General features: G+C 44.0%; 1 long non-coding RNA gene across 1 annotated transcript; it reads right to left on the bottom strand.

Moving 5' to 3' along the window:
* Positions 1-9,515: 9,515 nt before the first annotated feature.
* LOC116970726 lies at positions 9,516-27,310 on the bottom strand. The gene is made up of 3 exons (XR_004411291.1): positions 27,300-27,310; positions 16,788-16,790; positions 9,516-9,558 (listed from the first exon to the last, which is right to left on the bottom strand). It is a non-coding gene; the product is annotated as an uncharacterized LOC116970726 (long non-coding RNA).
* Positions 27,311-27,629: the final 319 nt, after the last annotated feature.

The raw sequence follows: 27,629 nt of genomic DNA, 5'->3' as shown, positions 1-27,629 counted from the left end.
TTAATTTAATTGTTGAAATGATAACAGTTTGCCCAATTCATACATATCCCCTACTTTCCTAATCCCCAGTCTATCCCATTGTTGATATGTGTTGTCGATGAGAGATGGTTTGAATGCGGGGTTGTTCAATAGTGCGGTTAGTACTGATAGATTATTTAATTTCAAGGATACTTTTATTTGTTTCCAAATTCTTATTGTATTGTGAATAATTGGGTTCTTCTTATGTATTATACTATTCAATTTTATCGGTGAGAGCAAGATCGTTCCTATATCGTGCGGATAGCACTCCTCTTTCTCCATTCTTATCCACTCCAACTGCTGAGTGGAACTATCCAGCCAGTACATTATGTTCTTAATATGCACTGCCCAGTAGTAATACATAAAGTTAGGTAATGATAAACCCCCAACTTCTTTAGGTTTACACAAATGCTTTCGTTGAATTCTGTGTGCTCTGTAATCCCATATAAAATTAGTGATAGTAGAATCTAGTTTTTTGAAAAAGTATTTTGGAATATATATTGGGATCGCTTGAAACAAATATATTAATTGTGGTAAGAAAGTCATTTTTATAGCGTTAATTCTACCTATCAATGAGAGCGGGAGCGTTTTCCAAAATTTAATCATATCATTCAGTTTATTTAATAGTGGCATAAAATTGGCACTAAATAATGATTTGTGTCTTCTCGTAATTTGAATACCCAGATACTTGAATTTTTCTGTTGCAATTTTGAAGGGGAATTTTAGTAAGTGTCTCGAATCCTGTGGTTTTAAAGACATAATTTCGCTTTTATTCCAATTTATTCTATATCCTGAAAAAGAGCCGAATTCCTCAATTAATGTTAATAATGTGGGTATACTCATTTGTGTATTAGTAATATATAAAAGGATATCATCAGCGTATAATGAAATTTTATTCTTTGAGTCCTTAGTGTTATATCCGTGAATATTCAGGTGATTTCTAATCCTTTCGGCCAGCGGTTCTATCATAAGGGCAAATAGCAATGGTGATAAGGCACAACCTTGCCTATTACCCCTTGATAAGTAAAATTTTGGAGATAGCATATTGTTAGTTAATATTCTTGCCGTAGGTCTATCATAATGTAGTTTAACCCATCTAATAAAATTCTCTCCCGTATTAAATATTTGGAGTACCTTGTATAAATACTGCCATTCTACCTGATCAAATGCCTTCTCTGCATCCAGCGTAACAACTGAAATATCTTCATTGTCCTCATTGTGAGAGTACATTATATTGAAAAGCCTTCTCAAATTATTAAATGATTGTCTTTTGGGTATAAATCCCGTTTGATCCGTATTTATTAAATTGTTAATATAATTATTTAGTCTTCTAGCTAGAATCTTTGCTAAAATTTTCTGATCCGTATTTAGAAGTGAAATAGCTCTATAAGAACACAGTTCATCTAAATCTTTATCTTTTTTTGGTATAAGCGTTATTGTTGCTTCTGCTAGGGTTTCTAGTAGTTTATTTTCGGTATAAGCCTGCACGTATAAATTGAATAATCTTGGAACAATTGACTCCTGAAATCTTTTATAAAATTCATTACTACATCTGGTCCTGGGGTCTTCCCATTTTTCAGTGAGTTTATTATTTGTTTTATTTCTTCACTAGTAATCCGTGCTCCTAATTGCTCTTGTTCTAAACTATCCAATTTTGGGAGATTACAATTATCTAAAACATTTGTAATTTTACTAACATCTGTATTTATTTTAGATGTATATAAATTATGATAAAATTGGGCAAACCTCTTATTAATATCCTTTGGCAGTGTTAGAAACTCACCCTTATCCGATTTAATTTTAGTGATAGTTTTTTCCTTTTCTTGTTGCTTCAGTTGCCTCGCAAGTAATTTATGTGGCTTATCCCCAAATTCGAAGTGTGCTTGTTTTGTAATTTGGAATAATCTTATTACCCTTGCCGATAGTATTCTATTGATTTTATATTTCAATAAAGTTATCTTATTATGTTTATCTATGGTTGGGTCAGTTGCATTGTCCAGTTCTAGTAATTTTATTTCCTGTTCTATCCGCTGAAGTTCTCTTTTATTTTCCTTATTTTGAAAACTTTGGTAAGAGATTATGACGCCGCGAATATATGCCTTGAAGGTTTCCCATAATAGCGGTGCAGAAATACCCGGCGTGCCATTTATTTCGAAAACATTTTTTGTTTGTTCTTTTATATACTCATAGCCCTGCGGGTTATTTAATATGTGTGCGTTGAATCTCCAAAAAGGTTTTATACCCGGCATTCCCTCAATTTTAAGTATAAAAGTCAATGGTGAATGATCAGAAATAATACTATTATGATATGATGGTTTATTCGTATACGGGATTAATTTTGTGTCCAATAAGAAATAGTCAATTCGTGAATAAGTTTTATGAACTGATGAGTAAAATGAATATTCCCTACCACTTGGATTTGCTATTCTCCAAACATCAGCTATGTTGTTATTTTTTTATATAAGTATTTAAAAATTCACAGGTCTTAGTTTTAACAAGATGCTTCCCTACCTTTATTGATTTATCTAAGTATGGATCTATAACACAGTTAAAATCTCCCCCCATTATTATATTTTGATAATTATGCTCTGCGATTAAATCTATTATTTTCTTAAAAAATTGTGGGTTATCAAAATTAGGCGCGTAAATATTTATCATAGTTAATGGTGTATTGTAAATTTCTCCAGTGACTATAACGTATCTTCCCTCTTTATCAGATACGGATTTCTTTAATTTAAGAGGTATACCCTTCCGAATTATAATGGCCGTGCCTCTTGCTTTAGAGGTGAATGAGGAGTAATAGGTTTGACCTATCGAGTTTGAACTAGTATAGTCATTCAATAAGATGACAACTGATTCATGTTGTCCCGGTGTGCTCCCGTTTTTCCCACCATATTTCCACATGAGCTACCAGCCTTGGAGGGCATCTACCACACGCGGTGCCTCAGGAAGGCCCTCAGCATCCATAAGGACTCATCACACCCCTGCCACGGTCTGTTTCAACTACTTCCCTCCGGCAGACGTTACAAGGCCTTCTACGCCCGAACCTCCAGACTCAGGAACAGTTTCATCCCAAGAGCTATAGCGGCTCTGAACCGGCCCTAATGAGTGCCCCCCCACCCACCCCCTTTGGACAGTCTCCCTCAGATGGTCACGTCAATCAATTCAGCTTGTTTATTTATGTATTGTATTTATTTACCTTTCTTGTACATCAGTGGAGCTGCACACTAAATCTCGTTGCACTGACGTGCAATGACAATAAAAGATATATTATTATTAATTTACAAAAAAATGACGCACAGAAGAATGGTCGGCGTGGATTCATTCAAAGTGAGGTCCGTTATATAAACTTTGTCCATTATATACTTTTGTTATCTTTGCTTTTATTAAAGTGTGTTCTTGTTTTGTCTCATATATGTAAAATTGGGGAGTTAGGTATGGGGTTTATGGCTGGAGGTAATAAAATCTTGTTCTGATGTAACCCGTTAATCATACATACAAAGATCAAGGTTATTTTGCTTTAATGGTTTATAAATGTGTTGTAAAATTGCAATAAATCTGAGTACTCAGAAAAGGACAACAAATAAACCAACAGAAGGCTAAGAAATGTAACCAAAACAATCGATACGTTACATTTATCTACCTTCAAACAGATGCACAGCCAAATATTGATTTGGCATCAAACCAGAACTGCAAAGCTCAAGGTAAGCTGATCACAATATCAAAGATCAAGGCTGTACAGCTTGAAATACACTGCCAGGTCTCATGATCCGCATTCAGGGTAACTCAATGTAGAAAACTACTTTAGCTATATTGCAATTTAATCTAATTTCATTTTATGAAATATGCAATAAATTAAAATAGTAGATTTATGCATATTTCAGGACATTGGCGACTGACACAATATATGAAGCAATGATTTATTAATGGTATATTCCAATAAAACTATCGAGCCAATAATTCTGGCCTCAAATAAGCTACATCTTGTATCCGGGGAGGCATTTTATGAGTCCACTAGACTAAGTGGGACCCGTTGGGTCCCAGCATCACACGGGAGGGCTGGTCACCAACGCAATATTCCACCTCTCCACCAATTCCAATACTGCTCGCCAGGGGGGGAGGCGGGGGGTGGGGGGCTGTCTGTTGCGCTGGTATGGGTGTTGCGGGCTGAAGGTACTGGTTTCCAGAGGGCTAGTATAGACATTGTGGGCCGTATGGATGCTTGGGCAGGCATCCAACTGTTGCAACGATTTTAAAAGCCAAGCCAAGGCAAACAATTGGGCTGCAGACACCCGACAACCAAAATTCATTTTGTGAACACAAACTTGTCAAAAAGGCGAGGCAAACAATTGGGCTGCAGGCACCCGACAACCAAAATTCATTTTGTGAACACAAACTTGTTAAAAAGGGCTGCAGCCGCTTTACAGCCGCATCGAGGGGACTCACCGTGGAGTAGACGTGCGTTCAGTGTTATTCGCAGCTCAGAGAGCCGTGACCTTCTCGCTTCCTGGTCTGGCAGAGACTGAATGAGGTACGACACATCCTGGTTTTATAGTCCCTCCCCCTACCGCCAGCGGGGGCAGCAGAGAGAATGGGGAATTTTGTAAAAACATTCATATCTCTCTCATTTTTCATCGACGGAAAAAATCCTCCACACTCATACTGTGGAGGGGGGCTCTGAGCGAGGTGGCCAAAAATAACGGCCGTAGGTGGCGGCGTTCTCTCGGAAATCGCAGCACAGTCGGCCAAAAGCGGTCAAGATCAGAGATTTAGTAATATATAGATTATGTGTTACATTGTCCTTTTGTGATATTCTAGCGTTGGCAGCTGCACCTTTAAAGCGCTTTTTCACGGGGCGACTTGACGCAAGATGTAACCAGAGTGAAGTGGTCGTGGTCTAGCGTGCCTCATTTGTTGATTTTCATGTTTGCGAGGCCCTTTTATAGACTAATTTTTGGTGTGATGCACCTTCTCTCAATATGTGCAAGAAGTCGTCTTTTTATATTGTCAAATAGGAATAAAGACTTTGTCTCACATTTACCGTGCTGATTGGCTTATTTTATTTTCTACCGAGAGGTGAAACTTTCAAACGTTTAAATAGCTCAACAATTGATGGACCTGAACACTCAAAAATGAAACTTAATGAAAATGTGATTATATCACCTCCCTTCAACTATTTTGTGTTTCAGCATGAGAGGGAATATAACATTAGAGACATTCATCTTGTAGTGATGTGTTAATGAAGAATTGCAGACATCAAGCTGATAGTAAAAAATATATTTATTTAACAATGAGGTAAACAAGCACTGACAATCAAACTGCTGAGGTAAAAGCTTTATCACACTTCAGGCTATCATAAAATGTGGAGCCACCAACAGAAACAAAGTAATGCCCAAGAGGAAAAGACACACATATTAACATACAGACATTTACAGCAAACCCAATCTGTCGAAGATTTTACACAAAAAGCTGGAGTACCTCAGCGGGACAGGCAGCATCTCTGGAGAGAGTCTGAAGAAGGGTCCATTTTGTGTCTATCAGTCATATCAATTTACACGCAAATCTTTGATCTTAAAATCATGGTCCAGTTTTGCTGCACAGCGCATTATACAAGTTCACACCAGTTTAATATCCGTGCATAACATAACACAATCAATGACTATCACTGCTGCTGTCCTAATTCCCCATTTACTGGTGCGCTCCCCTAATTCCTCATTTACTGGTGCCCTCCTCTAATTCCCCATTTACTGGTGCCCTCCCCTAATTCCTCATTTACTGGTGCCCTCCTCTAATTCCCCATTTACTGGTGCCCTCCCCTAATTCCTCATTTACTGGTGCCCTCCTCTAATTCCCCATTTACTGGTGCCCTCCCCTAATTCCTCATTTACTGGTGCCCTCCTCTAATTCCCCATTTACTGGTGCGTTCCCCAAATTCACCATTTACTGGTGCGTTCCCCAAATTCACCATTTACTGGTGCCCTCCCCTAATTGACCATTTACTGGTCCCCTCCTGTATTGTTCTATTTTCTGTAAAATCACCCTTCCCATTCCCAGGTTTAAAGCTGGGCTGGGATATTAAAACACACCCAGAGATTAGTGCGGGTGTCACAGGTTATGGGGAGAAGGCAGGAGAATGGGGTATGAGGGAGAGATAGATCAGCCATGATTGAATGGCGTAGACTTGATAGGCCGAATGGCCTCATTCTACTCCTATCAGGAAGAGTTAGATTTCGCTCTCAGGGTTAACGGAATCAGGGGAGATGGGGAGAAGGCAGGACGGGGTACTGGTTTTGGGTGATTAGCCATCATAGTGAATGGCGCTGCTGGCTCGGAGGGCCAAATGGTCTACTCCTGCACCTGTTTTCTATGTTTCTAAAGCCACACCATCATCTCTCATGGATGGACGGATGCTAGCCACAAGGTAACCTCTAACAACCTCTCTCTCCTCCCATTTCTTACCCTTCCCTCGCCCGCACCCCACCCCACCCCACTGTGGCCCATCTAGACTCGCACCTCTTTCACCCCTCCCCTCACCCCTCTCACCTCCCCCCCCTCACCCCCCCCCCCCCCCCAAACATTCCTTCCCCATGCTTCACAATCCTATCTTACAGACTATGCTTTAATCTAGGGTCTTTGTTCAAACCATCTGCCCCCTCGCCCATGTCCATCTATTACCTGAGATAGACACAGAATGCTGGAGTAACTCAGAGGAACAGGCAGCATCTCTGGAGAGAAAGAATGGGTTTAAGGAATGGGTGAGTTTGGGAAACCCATTCCTTCCATCCAGAGATCAAAATCGCTGAGTTACTCCAGCATTTTGTGTATCTTCGATTTAAAGCAGCATCTGCAGTTCCTTCCGACACCTGCCACGCTTGATCCTGCCTCCTCTTTCCCAGCTGGAACCGAAACGTCACCTATCCATGTTCTCCAGAGATGCTTCCTGCCTGAGTTATTCAAGCATTTTGTGTCGAAAAGTGGAACTTGCTACGAAAAGTGGAATCAGATACAATCAGCAGGTTTGAGAGACATTTGATTTGAAGTTTGAAATTTCCAAACACTTTTTAATCAACTCGCACCGAACGACTAGTTCCAAAGTTTTCGCCAGTTAAAGGATATTGAGAACACCTTTTTTACTCACCTTCTGTCCCCTCTGTCCAGCTTCCGGAGGTTTACCGTTCACAGGAGTTCCCACGGTAACCGCAAGAGTTATTACGGATATCGCACTGGTCACTACGTTCATATAATGTTTCAATGTTCAACCACAAGTGTACAAGTCACTCTTGGAGAAATTCAAGCTTGCTTGAATTTTCTCCCAAGTCACCAAGTTACACGATTACCTGCCGTTAGCGCCACGGTGGTCCACGGTGGTCCACGAATGCCGTACTGTTATCGCACGAGGTTCCCACGATGTTAAACACTGGTTAACTCTTGCGTCAAGTCGCCCCGTGACAAAGGCCTATTAGCTGCTGAGATCCTAGGATTTTATTCGTATATCTTTCCCACTTTCTAACTTTCTTTCCTCCTTAACGTAGGGATCGTCCTGATTAGTCCCGACGAAGGGTCAGTCTGAAGATGGGTCTCGACCCGAAACATCACCTATTCCTCTTCTCCAGAGATGCTGCCTGACCCGCTGAGTTACTCCATCATTTTGTGTCTATCTTCAAAGTAGATTTGATGGTCTGAATAGTTTAATTCTGCTCCTATACCTTATGATCTTATGAACTTAAAATGTCTCTCTTTAACCAAGTTTGCTTTAGTCTCTCCTTTTGTGGCTTGGTATTGATAAAACTTAGCTTTAATTATATTAACAGTATGTAAGTTGCTGTTCTTCTAAAACTCCAGTGGATCTTATATAAGTCAAAATGTAACTGTCATATTTTCTCACACAGAGGCGTTTTTGCAGAGTATACCCTCTGTGGATGATTGAAATGAAGAACCACAGTTAGGAGAGTACATGAATCTAAATATTCCCACTGTAATGCAACATACTGGAGTATCCATATTAACACCATCCTCAGTCTGAGGAAGGGCCTCTACCCGAAACGTCACACATTCCTTCTCCCCAGCATTTTGTGCGTATCTTCCATCCCAATCAAAATGTGAGGAGATCAAAGGAACTGCAGATGGTGGAATCTTGAGTAAAACATAAAGTGCTGGAGTAACTCGATGGGTTCAGGCAACATCACAGGAAGGTATGGATTGGCGGCGTTTTGGATCAGGACCAATAGTCAAGATTAATCGGGCGATGTCTGCATCTCCATTGAACAAGCTGGGGAAATGAAAAATAAAGCAGGGTAGATCTAATTGGGTTGTCCATCCACAGGCAGAAGGTTGGGTACACCATGAAGTACACCATGAAGTGGAAGTATCTTGGCTGTAAAAGTGGATGCCCGGAGGTGTAAGCTGAGACAGAAGGTTGCAATTTCTTGCTGTGTTTCATTTGTGTAGAGGAAAGGAGTGACATCATGGATAGATCATACAGGTTAGAGAGGGAGGAATTTAAGGTCATTTTGATTATTCACAAACACAGGTTTAACGCTATCCGCACCCAATATATTTGAAACATTCTGAAATACGATAATGTCCCTTTATCAATCAATAGAATACATTACCTTATCCTGAAACCATAGCAAAGTGCTTCAAGTAGTTTGATGTAGAAACTTTAATTCTCTCCTTCTGCTCTCTTCTCCTTTCTTTCCTTTTATCCACCATGTCCCGTGTTTCTCCCCCACTAATTCTGAAGAAGAGTGTGAAGAAGGGTCTCGACCCGAAACGTCAGCCATTCTTTCCCTCCAGAGATGCTGCCTGTCCCGCTGAGTTACTCCAGCATTTTGTGTCTAACCGACACACCTTTCCCCCACTCCCCTGCTGTTTTCCTCCCGCTGGCTCCTCAATCCACAACTCTTCCAGCCCGTCTCACACCTTGTGTTATTATCTCTGGCCTTTTGTTCCAACCATCAGCTTATCCAAAAATCTCCTTGCCTGTGTTGACCTATTGTCTACCCCACTTTGCCCTGCCTCTCCACTTTTCCAGCTTTCTTCTCCCCCACCCCCCCAAACTCAGTCTGACGAAGTGTCTCGACCTGAAATATCACCTAACCATGTTCTCCAGAGTTGCTGCCTGATCTGCAGAGTTACTCCAGCACTTTGTGTCCTTTTGTGTATTAAACAGCATCTGCAGTTCTTTGTTATGAACCTCTTATCAACTTTGTATGAACCTCTTATAAACTAATGCCCCTGTCCCACTTAGGAAACCTGAACGGAAACTTCTGTAGACTTTGCGCACCACCCAAGGTTTCCGTGCGGTTCCCGGAGGTTCCCGGAGGTTTTTGTCAGTCTCCCTACCTGCTTTCACTACCTGCAACCTCCGGCAACCACCTGCAACCTCCGGGAACTGCACGGAAATCTTGGGTGGGGCGCAAAGACTCCAGAGGTTTCCGTTCAGGTTTCCTAAGTGGGACAGGGGCTTAAGGATACATTCCCAATCCTCCAATCTACCTGGTTGTGGCCCTTGCACTCTTTCTTTTATCTGCACTTTCTCTATACTGTTGTAACACTGTATTCTGCGTGGCTTGATTGATTGGTTGAAATATACAGCATGGAAACAGCCTCATCAGCCTACTATCGATACTGACTATCGATCACCCGTTCACACTAGTTCCATGTTATCTAACTTTCGCATCCGCTCCTTACATACTGGGGGCAATGTACAGAGGCCTACAGACCCACACATCTTTGAGATGTGAGAGGAATCCGGAACTCCTGGAGGAAACCCATGTTTAGTTTCATGAAACAATTTCGTTACTGCCACCCCAGCAGTTCGTGACACAAAATACAAACACCTGCCCCAACTAGTCTACAAAGTAATGGTGTTCTATAAAACATGGGCGTTCTAATGCATTACACAACTATGCATGCAAACCATAAATTATTAAACCACATCTCCGACTGCAAAATATAATAAGGAATTAATGACGCCCAACTTTCAAAGTCATTCAGATTTCAAAATCAGTTTTGTACTTTCTCTGTGAAAGTCGATTAATATTATGAATGTAATTCTGGATCAACATCCTATGTTTAACAAAAACTGCAGGAGGACAAGCAGAATGGTGTAATGATTTAATTTTTTATAATAATTTTAGTCAGCAAAAACTCTCTTGAACTTCTGCAGGTGTACAGTAGAGAGCATGTTGACAGGTTGCATCATGGCCTGGTTCGGCAACTTGAATGCCCAGGTGATTACTAATAGCGGTGGACATCGTCCAGTCCATCATAGTCTATCGAAGTTTAGTTTAGTTTAGTTTAGAGATACAGCGTGGTAACAGGCCCTTCAGCCCACTGAGTTCGCACCAACCAGCAATCCCCGCACATTAACACTATCCTACACACACACTGGGGACGATTTATAATGTTACTGAAGCCAATTAACCTGCAAACCTGTACGTCTTTGGAGTGTGGGAGGAAACCGAAGATCTCGGAGAAAACCCACGCAGATCAAGGGGAGAACGCATAAGTCGCTGTGCCATAAGGCAGCTCATAAAAGCATCATCAAGGACCCACATGTTGGATGTTGTGTGCTGTCCAGTCAGCAAAAAAGACTAAACATAATTACAATCATGTCATTCACAGTGTACAGATACGGGATAGAGGATATAATGTTTAATGCAAGAAAATGTTCAGTAAAGTTTAATTAAAGATCGTTCGAAGGTCTCCAAAGAGGGAGACGGGAGGTCAGGACCGCTCTCTAGTTGGTGAGTGGACTGTTCAGTTGCCTAATAACAGCTTGGAAGAAACTGTCCCTGAATCTTTATGTGTTTTCAGACTTATATACCTCTTGCCTGATGGGAGAGGGGAGAAGAGGGAGTGACCAGTGTGTGAGACTGGTCCTTGACCAGTTCATGTTTCAAACAAGTTAATGTATCATGTGTAGGAAGGAACTGCAGATGCTGGTTTAAACCGAAGGTAGACACTAAAAGCTGGAGCAACTCAGCAGGACAGGCAGCATCTCCGGAGAGAAGGAGTGGATGATGTTTCGGGTCGAGATCCTTTCTCAGCCTAGTCCGAAGATGGGTCTCGAACCGAAACGTCACCCATTCCTTCTCTCCGGAGATGCTGCCTGACCCGCTGAGTTACTCCAGCTTTTTGTGTCTAAGTTAATGTATCAGACTTGTATCAAATTTAAGACTCCTATCTTGAAGCTGGTACACAGTTCGCTAAAGAGGTAAGGGCCTGTCCCACGTGGGCGTCATTTACGCGTCACACAGATGGTGTGCGAAGATTTTGTACATCCCAAAATCCTGGGGCGCCGCGCGAGACCACGCGTCACTGCCTACGTCACCACGCACCATGCGAGCGTAATGTGCACCATGCACGTGTAATGCGCACCATGCGCGCATCACGTGCGCAGCACGACACGCGCGTCACGCATCATGACGCGTAAATGATGAAGCGTAAATTACACGCAAATTACACCCAAGTGGGACATTCCCGGTACACTTCTATTTATTTTCATGTAGTGTGGGTTTTCATACCACATCACAGTCTGCCCTCTGCAGGCAATGCTGGACCTTTCTCCTGAAACATTGCAACCCTCAACGATTCAATGATACTTCATTGTCACATGTACCTAGGTACAGTGAAATGGTTTGTTTTGCACACAACCCAGTAGAATCATACAGCAGACCTCACCTTGGCAGTACACAGGTGTTGCCGTGTGTCTGGCACCAACAAAGTCACAAAAGGTCGCCCAACAGTCTATAGAAACATAGATAGAAACATAGAAAACAGGTGCAGTAGGAGGCCATTCGGCCCTTCGAGCCACCACCGCCATTCATTGTGATCATGGCTGATCTGGTCGCTGCCTCAAAAAGGCTGGCAGCATCATCAAGGACCCACACCATCCTGGCCACACACTCATCTCCTCACTACCTTCAGGTAGAAGGTACAGGAGCCTGAAGACTACAACGACCAGGTTCAGGAACAGCTTCCTCCCCACAGTCATCAGGCTATTAAACCTGGCTCGGACAAAACTCTGAACATTAATAGCCAATAATCTGTTTATTTGCACTTTCTCAGTTTAATTATTCATGTGTGTATATAGGTATTTATGCAATGGTATATGGACACACTGATCTGTGCAGTGTTCATTATTCGTGCCTACTATGTTCTGTTGTGCTGAAGCAAAGCAAGAATTTCATTGTCCTATCAGGGACACATGACAATAAACTTTCTTGAACTCTCTCTTGATCGTCTCCAATCAATAACCCGTGCCTGCCTTCTCCCCATATCCCTTGATTCCTATCTTCTTCGTTCATTCATACAAACTCCCACCTACCCACGCCGGATCCCCTTTGTTCTCACAGGTCCCCTGCCGGGTCCCTCATCATTCCCGGCGGCCCGTGTATGTACAACTTTCGGATTGCGCCAATGAATATACCTATCCACCATTTGACAACACTGGGCTTCTACTCGCTGGAGTTTAGAAGGTTTCGGAGGGACCTCATTGAAATTTACAGAATAATGAAAGGCATAGAAAGAGTGGATGTGGAGAGAATGTTTCCACTGGTGGGAGAGTCTAGGGCCAGAGGTCATAGCTTCAGAATTAAAGAGCGCTCTTTTAGAAAGGAGGTGAGGAGGAACTTCTTTAGTCAGAGGGTAGTTCATCTGTAGAACCCATTGCCACAGAGGCCATCAGTGGATATTTTTAAAGCAGTCATAGACAAATTCTTGATTAGAATGGGTGTCAAAGGTTATGGGGAGAAGGCAGGAAAATAGGATTAGGAGGCAGAGAACAGCCATGATTGAATGGTGGAGTATAGACTCGATGGGCCGAATGGCCCAATTCTCCTCCTATAACTTTGACCCATCACCTTAGCAGAATTCCCCAAAATGTTCTAATTTATTTTTATTTTTAAATAAAATGACTAAGGACATGTGAATAATAACCCACTCTTCTGAGCTGAGATAGAATTGTAATGAAGGAAAGTTTGCACAAATTTCCACAATAGTATCGGTAATTCCTAAATAATATTACACACCGAAGATAGACGCAAAATGTTGGAGTAACTCAGTGGGACAGGCAGCATCTCTGGACAGACGGAATGAGTGACGTATCGGGTCGAGACCCTTCTTAAGACCTCGACTCGAAACGTCACCCATTCCTTCACTCCGGCGATACTGTCTGTCCCGTTGAGTTACTCCAGCATTTTGTGTCCATCTTCAGTTGAAACCAACATCTGCACTTCCTTCCTACAGATATCAAGAGCCAAGAGTCAAGAGTGTTTTATTGTCATATGTCCCAGATAGAACAATGAAATTCTTACTTGCAGCAGCACAACAGAATATGTAAACATAGTACACTCTAAATAATATGATAAACGAGAGAGAGAGAAAAAATCAGTGTGTATATATACACATACACACATACTCAAAAACAAACAATAATGGTGCATTAGTAATAATAATAGTCTATTGTAGTTCAGAGCTTCTATAAGGTTGTAGTGTTTAATAGCCTGATGGCTGGAGGGAAGAAGTCAAGTCAAGTCAACTTTATTTCTATAGCACATTTAAAAACAACTCTCATTGACCAACGTGCTTTACATCAGTGCAGGTACTAACGTGCTACAAACAGTGGTACATAGATCAACAATACATACATAAATACATACATACAGTGCTCCCTCAGAGGACCTCAAGAAAGGCTTGAGAGTAGAAATAAATTTTAAGTCTAGACTTAAAAGAGTCGATGGAGGGGGCAGTTCTGATGGGAAGAGGGATGCTGTTCCATAGTCTAGGAGCTGCAACCGCAAAGGCGTGGTCGCCCCTGAGTTTATGCCTGGACCCAAGTTGGCCGATCTGAGGGACCTGGAGGTGATATGGTGGGTAAACAGATTTTTGATGTAGGTGGGGGCAAGCCCATTAAGGGTTTTGTATACATAAAGGAGGAGCTTGAAATTGATTCGGAACCCCACAGGGAGCCAGTGGAGAGAGGCCAGAATTGGGGTGATGTGATGTGGTCCCTTTTTCGGGTGCCCGTCAAGAAGCTGTTCCTAAACCTGGACGTTACAGTTTTCATTCAGGCTCCTGCACCTTCTTCCCGATGGCAGTGGTGAAAATGAGTGTGTGGCACGGTGGTGTGGGTCTCTGATGATGCTGGCAGCCTTTCTGAGGCAGCGATTCCGATAAATCCCTTCGATGGTGGGGAGGTCAGAGCCGGTAATGGATTTGATGCCAGATATAGATGAGATGCAATGAATTGCAAATTTAACAAGATGTGGGAAGTTACATTCAACATAATGCATCCAAATTGCATTGTCCATTGTGCCCTTCAGTGAATCTGATCAATAATAATGGATTGAACAGCAAGGCAAACCACAAAATGGAGAACGCAACCAGATGTGAAATGTTCCTCTGAATGAAGCTAAATCATTACATGCAGATTAATTGAAACACGTTCTGATTTGGTCAATTGAGTATCTAGCAAGTAAAGAAATTATTCGCCATGTTCACGATTCTCCACAATAAGCTCCCAAAGAGGTTACATTAAAACAGCAAACACTGGAAACGATCAGCAGGCCAGGCAGCATATGCGGAAAAAGGAACAGTGTGATGTCTGAGGTCAAAGATGCTTCATTGAAATGATTGGATTTTGAAGGCTGTTACAGATGATCTACTTGACCAGGGTCTGAAGAAGAGTCTCGACCCAGAACGTCACCTATTTAGTTTAGAGTAACAGCGCAGAAACAGGCCCTTCGGTTCGTTGAGTCCGCACCTACCAGCATTCCCCACACATCAACACAAGCCTACACACACTAGGGACAATTTACACTTATACCAAGTATACAAACCCAAGCCAATTGACCCACAAACATGTACATCTGTGGAGATTTCTTTTCTCCAGAGATGCCGCCTGGCCCGCTGAGTTACTCCAGCATTTTCTGTCTAACCTCGGTGTAAACCAGCATCTGCAGTTCCTTGCTAAACATCTTGTCTGCTCAACTGCAAAATCTCCTCGAGGTATGCCAACTTTGAAGAGGTTCTCCTCCTTTCCCTGACAGGAGTTCCGCAACAGTCATTCTCACTGCTCCCCCTCTTCCCTGATTACTCCTGCTCTCCATTGCCTGAAGAAGGGTCTCGACCCGAAATGTCTCTAGAGAAGCTGTTATTCCAGCGTTTTGTGTCTCTTTTAAAAAAAAATTTTATTAGAAGTAAGTACAATAATGTGGTACCTTGTAGATACCTAATATATATTGACATGTTACATTTTATGTGCAACTTTCTTCTTTTTTTTTTTAAGCAGTGAAAGGAAGAAAAGAAAGAGAATAGTAGAAAAGTAGAGAAATTTTAATAATTATAATAATGGATGGGATTTATATAGCGCCTTTCTAATACTCAAGGCGCTTTACATCGCATTATTCATTCACTCCTCAGTCACACTCGGTGGTGGTAAGCTACTTCTGTAGCCACAGCTGCCCTGGGGCAGACTGACGGAAGCGTGGCTGCCAATCTGCGCCTACGGCCCCTCCGACCACCACCAATCACTCACACACATTCACACACATTCACACACAGGCAAAGGTGGGTGAAGTGTCTTGCCCAAGGACACAACGACAGTATGCACTCCAAGCGGGATTCGAACCGGCCACCTTCCGGTCGCCAGCCGAACACTTAGCCCATTGTGCCATCAGTCGTCCCATTTTGTGTCTCTTTTATCCTCAACTCTGGTGCACCTCAGTTATGGAAATATTCCTTTCACTTCAATAAACAACCCTGTGAGGGGACTATGGAGCAGAAACCATGTTGCTTGAGAGTAGACCTAGTTGACCTCAGTGGTTCTAGTGGCCTCCTGATAATCCACTGTAAAAACATATGCAATGTAAATATTACTTGCAGAGAGCCAGCTGGTGCAGAACAAGGTCCAAGACAATCTAAATATGTTTTCCCTATACTAGCCGACTGCATTATTTACTGCAACAGCGTCATCTGCTTTTTCTTTACAAGGATAGAACATGTGGGGTTGCACGGTGATGCAGCGGTAGAGTTGCTGCCTCACGGCGCCAGAAACCCGGGTTTGATCCTGACTGTGGGTGCTGTCTGTGCAGAGTGTTTAAGAAGGAACTGCAGATGCTGGAAAATCGAAGGTACACAAAAATGCTGGAGAAACTCAGCGGGTGCAGCAGCATCTATGGAGCGAAGGAAATAGGCAACGTTTCGGCCCGACAGCACCCACAGTCAGGATCAAACCCGGGTTTCTGGCGCCGTGAGGCAGCAACTCTACCGCTGCATCACCGTGCAACCCCACATGTTCTATCCTTGTAAAGAAAAGAAAACCGGAAGGTGGCCGGTTCGAATCCCGCTTGGAGTGCATACTGTCGTTGTGTCCTTGGGCAAGACACTTCACCCACCTTTGCCTGTGTGTGAATGTGTGTGAATGTGTGTGAGTGATTGGTGGTGGTCGGAGGGGCCGTAGGCGCAGATTGGCAGCCACGCTTCCGTCAGTCTGCCCCAGGGCAGCTGTGGCTACAGAAGTAGCTTACCACCACCGAGTGTGACTGAGGAGTGAATGAATAATGTGATGTAAAGCGCCTTGAGTATTAGAAAGGCGCTATATAAATCCCATCCATTATTATTATTATTAAAATTTCTCTACTTTTCTACTATTCTCTTTCTTTTCTTCCTTTCACTGCTTAAAAAAAAAAAGAAGAAAGTTGCACATAAAATGTAACATGTCAATATATATTATCTCCTTCGCTCCATAGATGCTGCTGCACCCGCTGAGTTTCTCCAGCATTTTTGTTTACCTGTCTGTACAGAGTTTGCACGTTCTCCCTGTGACCACGTGGGTTTTCTCCGGCTGCTCCAGTTTCCTCCCACACTCCAAAGACGTACATGTTTGGCTTCAGTAAAAAAAGACGTTAATTTCGATTCGGTAAAAATTATAAACTGTCCCCTCGTATGTAGGATGGTGCTAGTGTGTGGGGGTCGCTGGTCTGCGGGGATTCAGTGGGCCGAGGGGTCTGTTTCCTCGTTGTATCTCTAAACTAAACTTAACTCAAAATTATAAATGCTGGCAAACAGCAAACCAAAACGTGGAACCCTCCTGGTGCTGTTTAAAACATCTTTTGAAGGTAAACCAACATTGCAACATTCACGTGGTCCGCCCTGTTTCGACTAATGCAATCAACTCGACGTGCACAAACGGAAGATCAAATAGAACAAGTTGTCCAACAACTTTAGGATGTGCACGCCACACAAAAGAAGAAGAAGAAGAAGAAGAAGTAGGTAACCAACTTAACCAGAGAGTCTGGAACTGCCAGACAAGGACATTTGGAGACACAAAGAACTGCAGGTGCTAGTTTACAACAACAAAAAAGACACAAAGTGCAGGAGTAACTCTGCAGGTCAGGCCACATATCTGGAGAACATGGAGAGACAAAGTTTCGGGTCGGGACCCTTCTTTAGGCTGAACACAAGGAAGTACACATGATAATTTACAAAATGTTGCAGTATTACTGGAGAACATGGATAGGTGACTTTAGACTTTAGAGATACAGAGTGAAAACAGGACCTATGGCCCATCGAGTCCTTGCAAAACCAGCACTCACCCGTACACTAGCACTATCCACACGAGGTCTGATGAAGGGTCTCATCCCGAAACTTCACCCATTCCTTCTCTGCAGAGAAGCTGCCTGTCCTGCTGAGTTACTCCAGCATTTTGAGTCTGTGAACATTGAAAGAGGCCAGAATTGGAGGAATCCAGAGATCTAACACTGGAGAAAGTTGGAGAAAGTCTCTCTCTATCCCATGACCTGGGAATGATTTATCTAACTTAATTGGAATATACATATTTGATTAAAACAGTAGGGTGACTCATTTCAGCATCTCATGCACGCTGAATCAACTGTTGGAGCTGCTGCCTCAGAGCGCCTGAGACCCAGGTTCGATCCTGACCTCGGGTGCTGTCTGTGTGGAGTTTGTATCTTCTCCTGTGACCATGTGGGTTTCCTCCCGGAGCTCCGGTTTTCTCCCACATCCCATAGATGTGCAGGTTTGTAGGTTAATTGGCCTCTGAAAAATGCCCCTAGTGTGTAAGGAGTGGATAAAAAAGTGGGATGACATAGAACTAGTGCTCGATCAGGTGATCGATGGTCATGCTGGATTCAATGGGCCGAAGGAGCTGTTTACATGCTGCGTCTCTAAAATAAAATAAACTAAACTAAATGATATTCAGATAGTTCATTAAACAATTTACAGTTTAAATGAAAGGAATTGAGAAAGATTATTGTATGTGATCTGAATTGTAGTTACAATGAATCGCATTGTGACATTTAAACCCAATCCTCATTGTAATGAGTCGACTCGACCACACATCAAGATACAACACATGTTTATTAAATCTACATAAGCAAGGATCTGCAGTCATCACATCTCCGAACTGCTAACTAGCATAAGCAAGCTCTTGATAATATGAAATACATAGTAGTAATACACACTACTAACAAACACTATAATTGGCTAGTATGAAATAGTCAATCTATGTCCTTCCTTGTAGATACAAAATAATCATCAGTGGCTAAGCAATATAGGAGGGATATTAATAATACATTTGCAGAATTACCCAAAATCGCCACATCTAACGGGTGGCCTGCAAACTTTTCCGGCCCGTGTGCAGTACGAGTCCGCCTCACCTCCTTTCATTGGAGAAGAAACCGGGGAGGGAAATGGGGAAGCGACTGGCGGCCCGACAGGCAGGGAGGGTGACGAGATAGGCGAGCTAGACGGCAAACGCCACGGGGAGACCGCAGTGGGAACAATAGGCGGCAGTGGAGATGCGGGACCGACTGTGGGAGGGTATATGGAACGCGAGACATCAGGATATGGAGTCGCAGGAAGTTGTTCCTTCACTGGAAGGATATGTTGACGGTGGCGTCTGTAGATGGCTCTGTCCATTTCGACCAGATAAGAGCGCGGCTCTTTGGCAGGGCCGTAGATGTGTACCAGACGTGCATGGCCCTTGTTTGGCTGGAGACGGACCACTTGTCCACGAGCGAGAGGTTTAAGTGGCTTGCTGGACTTGTCAAAGAAGCGTTTCTGCGTCTCACGTTTGGATTGTAGTTGTTTCTGAACTGCAGTCGGGGAACGAACTTGTGGCTGCAAAAGCTGTTGGGACACAGGCAGAGGAGCACGGGTTTGGCGAGACATCAGTCGTTGGGCTGGAGAACCCAGTATGGGATCCCGCGCAATATTTCTTAGGTTGAGCCAGTCCAGGTACACGTCTGATTTGGCAAGGTATGACCGCTCCATGAGTTGCTTTGCACTCCAGACCGCGCGTTTGGCGAGTCCGTTTGGACTGTGGGAATTCGGGGCTGCTGGTAATGTGTTGAAAGTCCCATCATTGTGCAAAGTTTTTAAAAGCTTGGCTGGTGAACTGTCTGCCGTTGTCGGACTGGATACGTACAGGGGAGCCGTGCACGGAGAGGTGGCACTGCAACTTTTCGATAACTGCTTCAGAAGTAGTGGTTTGAAGTAAGTTGATTTCGAACCAGCCAAAGTAAGAGTATACAAGGACCAGATAGTGTTTCCCATGCCATTCGAAGATGTCAGTGGCTAACGTGGACCATGGGAGAGGGAGTACTGGGTGCGGCAGTAGAGGCTGCTTTTGCTGATGTGGCATCAGGCTTTTGCAGACGGTGCAAACTTCGTTTTTTTCTCGTATGTATTTGGTAATTCCGGGCCAGTATAACATGCTTTGCGCCCTTTGGAGGGTTACCTCCACGCTGGGGTGGCCCCTGTGGATGTCGTCAAAGTATTTGTCCAGGAGGGCTGCTGGGACCACTGCCTTGTGGCCCTTGACAATAATTCCATCCTGTAATACTAGTTTGTCGCGAACCAGGAAGCATGGCCGTATCTCGAGTGGGGTGTTGTGTCGTTTATCCGGCCAGCTGCGCCGGATGACAGCAGACAGCAATTGTAATGTCTCATCAGCAGCCATGTGTTCTGCTAGGCTGCTCAAACAGTCAGTTGGCACAAACGAAACCTTCATTACTGAGAATTGGTCCTGTTCAGAGAGTTGCTGTTCGTTGGTTTTGCGCGGGGCTCTAGATAGTGTGTCTGCTATGTACATGTCTTTGCCTTTCTTGTAGACAATGTTGAAATCAAATCGCTGTATTGCATCATCATTCGCTGTAGTCGTGCAGGGGCCGCATGGATGGGTTTGTTCAAAATGGTGACCAGCGGCTGGTGGTCAGTCTCGATAGTCACAGACTTTCCATAGATAGTCCTTGAATTTAGTGCAGGCGAAAACTACTGCGAGCAGTTCCTTTTCGATCTGGGCATAACGCTGTTCAGTGTCAGTCAGCATATGAAACAGGCTTGAAATTGCCATCGGTAGTGGTCTGTAGCCCGTACTGGGACACACCTACAGCCCTGCCAAAGAGCCGCGCTCTCATCTGCTCGAAGCGGACGGAGCCATCTACAGACACAACCGTCAACATATCCATCCAGTGAAGGAACCATGTCCTGCAGCTCCGTATCCTGATGTTTCCCATTTTGTAGACCCTCCCACAAGTTTATCCCGGGTGAGTTCATCCCGTAAATCACAAAAGCGACAGCGTGCAGCCATGTGCTTCAAGCTGCTGATGAGACGTTCAATTGGTTCGTCGATCTGCTGTAATCGAGGATAGAATTTGGTCTTTTCAATAATGTGGTTGGAGGGCAGGTCACACAGCTCTCTGAACTTTCTGATCAAAACCGCAGGGTCGTCGATTGTTTTAGCAGGCACTCTGACCTGACCGTCATCTTCCAAAACAGCAGGAACAAAAGTGAAGTTGTCAGCACGGTTCATTGCTTCAGGTCCTGCCAAATTAAGCAGTACAGATGCACACACCTTGGGGGGGATCATTTTGATGAACGATGCGAGAATAATGAGTGTAGTCACGCTCGAAAAGACTACACAACCTCAAATAAGCTCAGCCTGCCTGAAGTTTAATTCTCCTTCCCATTCCTACACAAACATTTCTGTCCTAGGCCCCCTCCGTTGTCAGAGTGAGGCTAAACACAAATTGGAGGAACAGCGTCTCATATTTTGCTTGGGCAGCTTACAGCCCAGTGGTATGAATATTAATTTCTCTCACTTCAGGTAGTCCATGCATTCCTTCTCTCTCTATCCCTCCCCCACCCAATTCGCACTAGCTTCTCATTTTCGCCTTACAAACAGCTAGCATATCTTTGCATATCTTTCATTCACTGTTTTTATCTCTCCACATCACCGTCTATATCTCTCGTTTCCCTTATCCCTAACCAGTCTGGAGAAGGGTCTTGACCCGAAATGTCACCCATTCCTTTTCTCCAGAGATGCTGCTGCCTGTCCCTTCTGAGTTACTCCAGCTTTTTGTGTCTATCTCCCTTCTATTGACTCCATTTATACCTCATGCTGCCTCGGCAAGGCCAGCAGCATAATCACGATGAGTCGCACCCTGACCACTCCCTCTTCTCCCCTCTCCCAACAGGCAAGAGGTATGGAAATGTGAAAAGTAGCCGGTTCGAATCCCGCTTGGAGTGCATACTGTCGTTGTGTCCTTGGGCAAGCCACTTCACCCACCTTTGCCTGTGTGTGTGTGAATGTGTGTGAGTGATTGGTGGTGGTCGGAGGGGCCGTAGGCGCAGATTTGCATCCACGCTTCCGTCAGTCTGCCCCAGGGCAGCTGTGGCTACAGAAGTAGCTTACCACCACCGAGTGTGACTGAGGAGTGAATGAATAATGCGATGTAAAGCGCCTTGAGTATTAGAAAGGCGCTATATAAATCCCATCCATTATTATTATTAAAATACACACCTCCAGATTCAGGGATAATTTCTTCCCAGCTGTTATCAGGCAACTAAACCATCCCAACTGGAGAGCGGTCATGAACTACTATCTACCTCATTGGAGACCCTTGGACTGTTTTCAATCGGACTTTGCTAGACTTTATCCTGCACGAAATATTCTTCCCTTTATCATGTATCTGCACACTGTGGATGGCTCGATTGTAATCATGTTTTGTAATCATGTTTTGTCTTTCCGCTGACTGATTAACATGCAACAAAGGTTTTTCACTGTACCTTGGTACACGTGGCAAGACGATTATATGAAGATAATAGGGCAGAAAGGTGGGGCAGCAGTAGAGTTGCAGTCATACAGCGCTTACAGCGCCAGAGACCCGGGTTTGATCACAACTACAGATGGCATCTATACGTTCTCCCCGTGACCGTGTGGATTTTCTTCAAGATCTTCGGTTTCCTCCCCATTCCAAAGACGTACAGGTTTGTAGGTTAATTGGCTTGGTATGAATATAAAATCGTCTATAGTGCGTGGGATAGTGTTAATGTGCGGGGATCGCTGGTCAGTGCAGACTTGGTGGGCTGAAGGGCCTGTGACTGCGCTGTATCTCTAAACTAAACTAAACAGATTAGATGTGTAGGAAGGAACTGCAGATGCTGGTTTAAATCGAAGGTAGACACAAAAAGCCGGAGTAACTCAGCGGGACAGGTAGCATCTCTGGAGAGAAAGAACGGATGAAGTTTCGGATCGAGTCCCTTCTTCAGACTGACCACTTAAGCTGACACTCAAGCAGATTAGATTAGGACTAAAATCTTTCAAAGTAGTTTTGTACAATATCAATATTCAATAGAGCATATTAGCCCCCCCCCCCCCCCTCCCCCATCTCCCCCGCCAGATATTGCTGTTTACAGAAGTCAGAGCAGCACAGCACGATGAGTCTTTCGTTCATTGCTGGCACTCTGTGCTGAGATGTGCTCAGTAAAATCGATTAAACTTCATTTCAGCAAAACAGGATACTCACTGATGCACAACCAATAAATGAAAATTGAGCCTGGTGCAATTAATAGTTTTCTGCACCATATGCACAAAGGCAAGGCATGCAGTTGAATGAAAACAAACCTATGCATTACAAGCAGCCAGCAGCTATAATATGTTCATGATTGCAGAGAACAAAGCAATTGAAGCTCGTCATCTTACCAACAAGAATAAATATGTTGAATTCCCTCAGTCGCATAAATATAAATGTGTGAAAAAGGCTTTCACAAATCTGATATTTTTCCTCCAGCATTAATTATAGACAGGAGCTTAAAACCAAGTATAATACTTTCATTGTTCGTAAGTGATAGGAGCAGAATTAGGCCATTCGGCCCACCAAGTCTACTCCGCCATTCGTTCATGGCTGATCTATCTTTCCCTCTCAACCCCATTCTCCTGCCTTCTCCCCACAACCTCTGACACCCGTACTAATCAAGAATCTATCTATCTGCGCCTTAATAATACCCAATGACAGTCTCCCCATCCTTCTGTGGCAATGAATTCCACCCTCTGACTAAATAAATTACTCCTCGTATCATTTCAAAAGACACATCGTTCTATTCTGAGGCTATGACCTCTGGCCCTAGACTTTCCCACTTGTGGAAACATCCCCTCTGCATCCATTCCATCCAAGCCTTTCATTATTCGGTAAGTTTCAACCCCCCCCCCCACTATAAATTGCTTTAAAATGTCAATGAAATAACTTATATTATAAACTTTCAATAATAATAATTGTAGAACTTACTTTCATTATAAGATGGCAATCAGATGAACAATCCTATCGTCAGAGTTTTCAGACTGATTATGGTGGGGGGGGGGGGGGGGGGGGAGGGGAAGAAAGCTTGAGTCATAGTCATAGAGTCAAGCATGGAAACAGGCCTTGCAGCCTAACTTGCCTGCACCACCACATGTCCCATCTACTCTAGTCCCACCTGCTCATATCCCTCTAAACCTGTCCTATCCATGTACCTGTCTTGATTTGTATTTAATGTGAGTTTAACTAATAATGATTATAAGATTCTGTGCATTCACCCTATCTATTCCTCTCAAGATTTTATACATCTATGTTGGCGTTGGTAAATTTATCTTCAAATGGCTACTAATCACCCTACATGAGGCAGCTACTTTCTAAGCCATTAGGGAATTGTAATAGCATCATAATAGTTTACAGTACAGTGGGACTCTTGCCTCATGGCATAAATGATGGCTGATAAAAACTATTTGGAATAAATCTATTGCCAGCTCGCAGTACATCACCCTAAAGGGCCTGTCCCACGAGCATGCGACTGCATGCGGCAAGCGCGACCAAACCGGAAGCGGGGTCAGCGTGGAGGTCGAGTGATCCCGTACGAGTTGACGTGAAGTTCGTGCGAAGTCCGCGGGAAGTTCGCGCGTGACGTACGGCGTCAAGACGCTGCGTACGGCCTCAATGCGGCTGCGGGCCGGCAGGCCGTTGCCGCGTGGAATTTTTGGACAGTGTCAGTTTTCCGGAGCCCCGCACGATTTCGGGACCTGCTCCGCACAACTCCATACGGCTCCGGCGATCGAAGAGGGACTGGCCCCGCGAGGCCGTACGGCTCAAGCGACCACGTTAGGTTGCGCTTGCCGCATGGAGTCGCATGCTGGTGGGACAGGCCCTTTAGGCTACAATGCGTCAAATACTCACCCACGTTCATTTTGGCCAATAAATCATAGATTCCCCTAAAAAACTCGGGGCCTCTTTCTTATAGACGAAAGCCAGAGATGAAAAGACAGAAGGGTTGTGTGTGACAAAGGGTCGAAGAGGTGTGAATTGTGAAGCTAGAGGAAAGAATACAGGTGGAAGGGAGGGGGGGGGGGGGGGGGGGGGAGAAGAATACCTGTGAGTCCAGGTGGAACAGGGGGGAAGCTGAGGGGAAGAGGGAGGTGTTTCGGGGGGGAAGGGCAGGAGAGGGAGGATTTTGTAGTTACCTAAAATTAGAGCATTCAATGAGCATGCCAAATAAGGTGCTGTTCCCCCAGTTTGCCTGTGACCTGCGAATATCACCCCACTGCACAAGAAGTGAGCCAAGCTGAACCTGTCAGCCTGACTTCGGTGGTTGGTAAGATTTCAGAGTCAATTATAACGTATGAGGTTAAGCAGTACTTGGAAGTTCACGATAAAATGGGCCGAAGTCAGCATGGTTTTGTGAAGGGAAGATCTTGCCTGGTGAATCTGCTGGTGTTCTTTGAGGAAGTTAACAGCAGGACCGACAGAGGGAAGGCTTGTAGATGTTGTTTACCTAGATTTTCAGAAGGCCTCCGATAAGGTGCCACACATCAAGCTGCTAAGGAAGATGAGAGCCCATGGTATTAAAGGGAAGATATTAGCATGGATAGCAGGTTGGCTGGATGGTAGAAGGCAAAAAGTTGCAATAAAAGGCACCTTTTTCAGGTTGGCTGTGGAGTTCCGCAAGGGTCGGTGTTGGGACCGCTTCTCTCCACGTGGTATATTAATAATTTGGCTAAGGGGATTGAAGGCTTTGTGGCCACGTTTGCAGATGATGCTGAGATACAGTAGGTGGAGGGACAGGCAGTGTAAAGGAAGCAAGGAATCTACAGAAGGACTTGGACAGGTCAGAGAGTGGGCAGAGAAGTGGCAGATGCAATTCAGTGTACCAAAGTGCCAAGTCATGCATTTTAGTAATAAGAATAAAGGGTGTAGATTATTTTGTGAATGGAGAGAGAATCCAGATATCGGAGGATGCAAAGGGACTCGTGAGTACTGGTGCAGGACTCCCAAAAAGTTAATTTGTAAGTCGAATCAGTAGTAATGAAGGCAAATTCAATCTTGCATTTATATCAAGTGGACTGGAATACAAAAACGGACATGTAATGCTGAGGCTCTATAAGGCGCTGGTCAGGCCGTATTTGGAAGTACTGTGAGCAAATTTTGGGCACCATATCTGAGGAAGGATGTGCTGGCTCTGGAGAGGGTCCTGAGGAGGTTTACAAGAATGATCCCAGGAATGAGGGAGTTAGCATATGATGAGCGTTTGACGGCATTGCGCCTCTACTCAGTGCAGTTTAGAAGGTTGAGGGGGGACCCCATTGAAACTTACAGAATAATTAATGAAAGGCATAGATAGAGTGGATGTTTCCACTGATGGGAGAGTCCAGGACCAGAGGTCATAGCCTCAGAATTAAAGGGCACTCTTTTAGAAAAGAGGTGAGGAGGAATTTAGGAGATTGAGGGGGGATCTTATAGAAACTTACAGAATTCTTAAGGGGTTGGACAGGCTAGATGCAGGAAGATTGTTCCCGATGTTGGGGAAGTCCAGAACAAGGGGTCACAGTTTAAGGATAAGAGGGAAGTATTTTAGGACCGAGATGAGAAAAACATTTTTTACACAGAGAGTGGTGAATCTGTGGAATTCTCTGCCACAGAAGGTAGTTGAGGCCAGTTAATTGGCTATATTTAACAGGGAGTTAGATGTGGCCCTTGTGGCTAAAGGGATCAGGGGGTATGGAGAGAAGGCAGGGATGGGATACTGAGTTGGATGATTAGCCATGATCATATTGAATGGCGGTGCAGGCTCGAAGGGCCGAATGGCCTACTCCTGCACTTATTTTCTATGTTTCTATGAACTTCATTAGTCAGAGGGTGGTTAATCTGTGGAATTAATTGCCACAGAGGGCTGTGGAGGTCAAGTCAGTGGATATTTTGAAGGCAGAGATAGCCAAATTATTGATTAGAACGGGTGTCAAAGGTTATGGGAAGGCAGGAAAATGGGATTTGTAAGCAGAAATCAACCATGATTGAATGGCGGAGTAGACTCGATGGGCGAATGACTTAATTCTACTCCTATAACGTGTGAACTTGTGAACCTCTCTCTGGCAAAGGAGGATCCTTAGGACAGCAAGGTCAGTGTGAGGGAAGGAACTGCAGATGCTGGTTTTAAATGAAGATAGACACAAAATGCCGGAGTAACTCAGCGGGACAGGCAGCATCTCTGGAGAGAAGGAATGGTTGACATTTTGGGACAAGACCCTTCTTCAGACACTGGGAAGTCACAGGAAAAGGAAACGAGAGATATAGACGATGATGTGGGGAGAAAAAGAACAAATGAATGAAAGATATACAAAAAAGTAAGAATGATAAAGGAAACAGGCCATTATGTTAGCTGTAGCTAGGTGAGAATGGGAACCTGGTGTGACTTGGGTGGAGGAGGATGGCGAGAGAGGGAATGCAGAGGTTACTTGAAGTTAGAGAAGCCAGTGTGGAAATGGGAAAGGGAATTAATGTAGACACAAAATGCTGGAGTAACTCAGCGGGACAGGCAGTATCTCCGGAGAGAAGGAATGGGTGAAGCTTCAGGTCGAGACTCTTCTATGGTTAGCAACCAAGAGATGCAGCAGGCCTTGTCGGAACGAGCATTTGTGTTTGGCGAAATGTTTGCCGAGTCTACACTTGGTGTTACGTTGATGAAGCAGGCCAAATCGAACATGCAGTGTAGATATCGGGTTATATCTTTGCGTAGTTTACACATGCCCCCTGCATGAGCTTCCTACAGGCGTTCCGGTTCCCTCTCATATTCCATAGATGGGAGGATTGGTAGGTTAATTGGCCTCTGTAAATTGTCTTCAACGTGTAGGCTGGCGGTAGAATTTGGGCGGGGAATGTGTCAAAAATAACAAGATGCAATTAATGTAGGATTAGTATAGGAGCAGGGAGGTTCTACTGCAGTTGTACATGGTCTTGGTGAGACCACACCTGGAGTATTGCATACAGTTTTTGTCT

Source organism: Amblyraja radiata, chromosome 3 (assembly GCF_010909765.2).
Source record: "Amblyraja radiata isolate CabotCenter1 chromosome 3, sAmbRad1.1.pri, whole genome shotgun sequence".
NCBI lineage: Eukaryota > Metazoa > Chordata > Chondrichthyes > Rajiformes > Rajidae > Amblyraja > Amblyraja radiata.
Note: the sequence above shows the minus strand (reverse complement) of the source record. Positions and strands in the feature narration are given on the sequence as shown.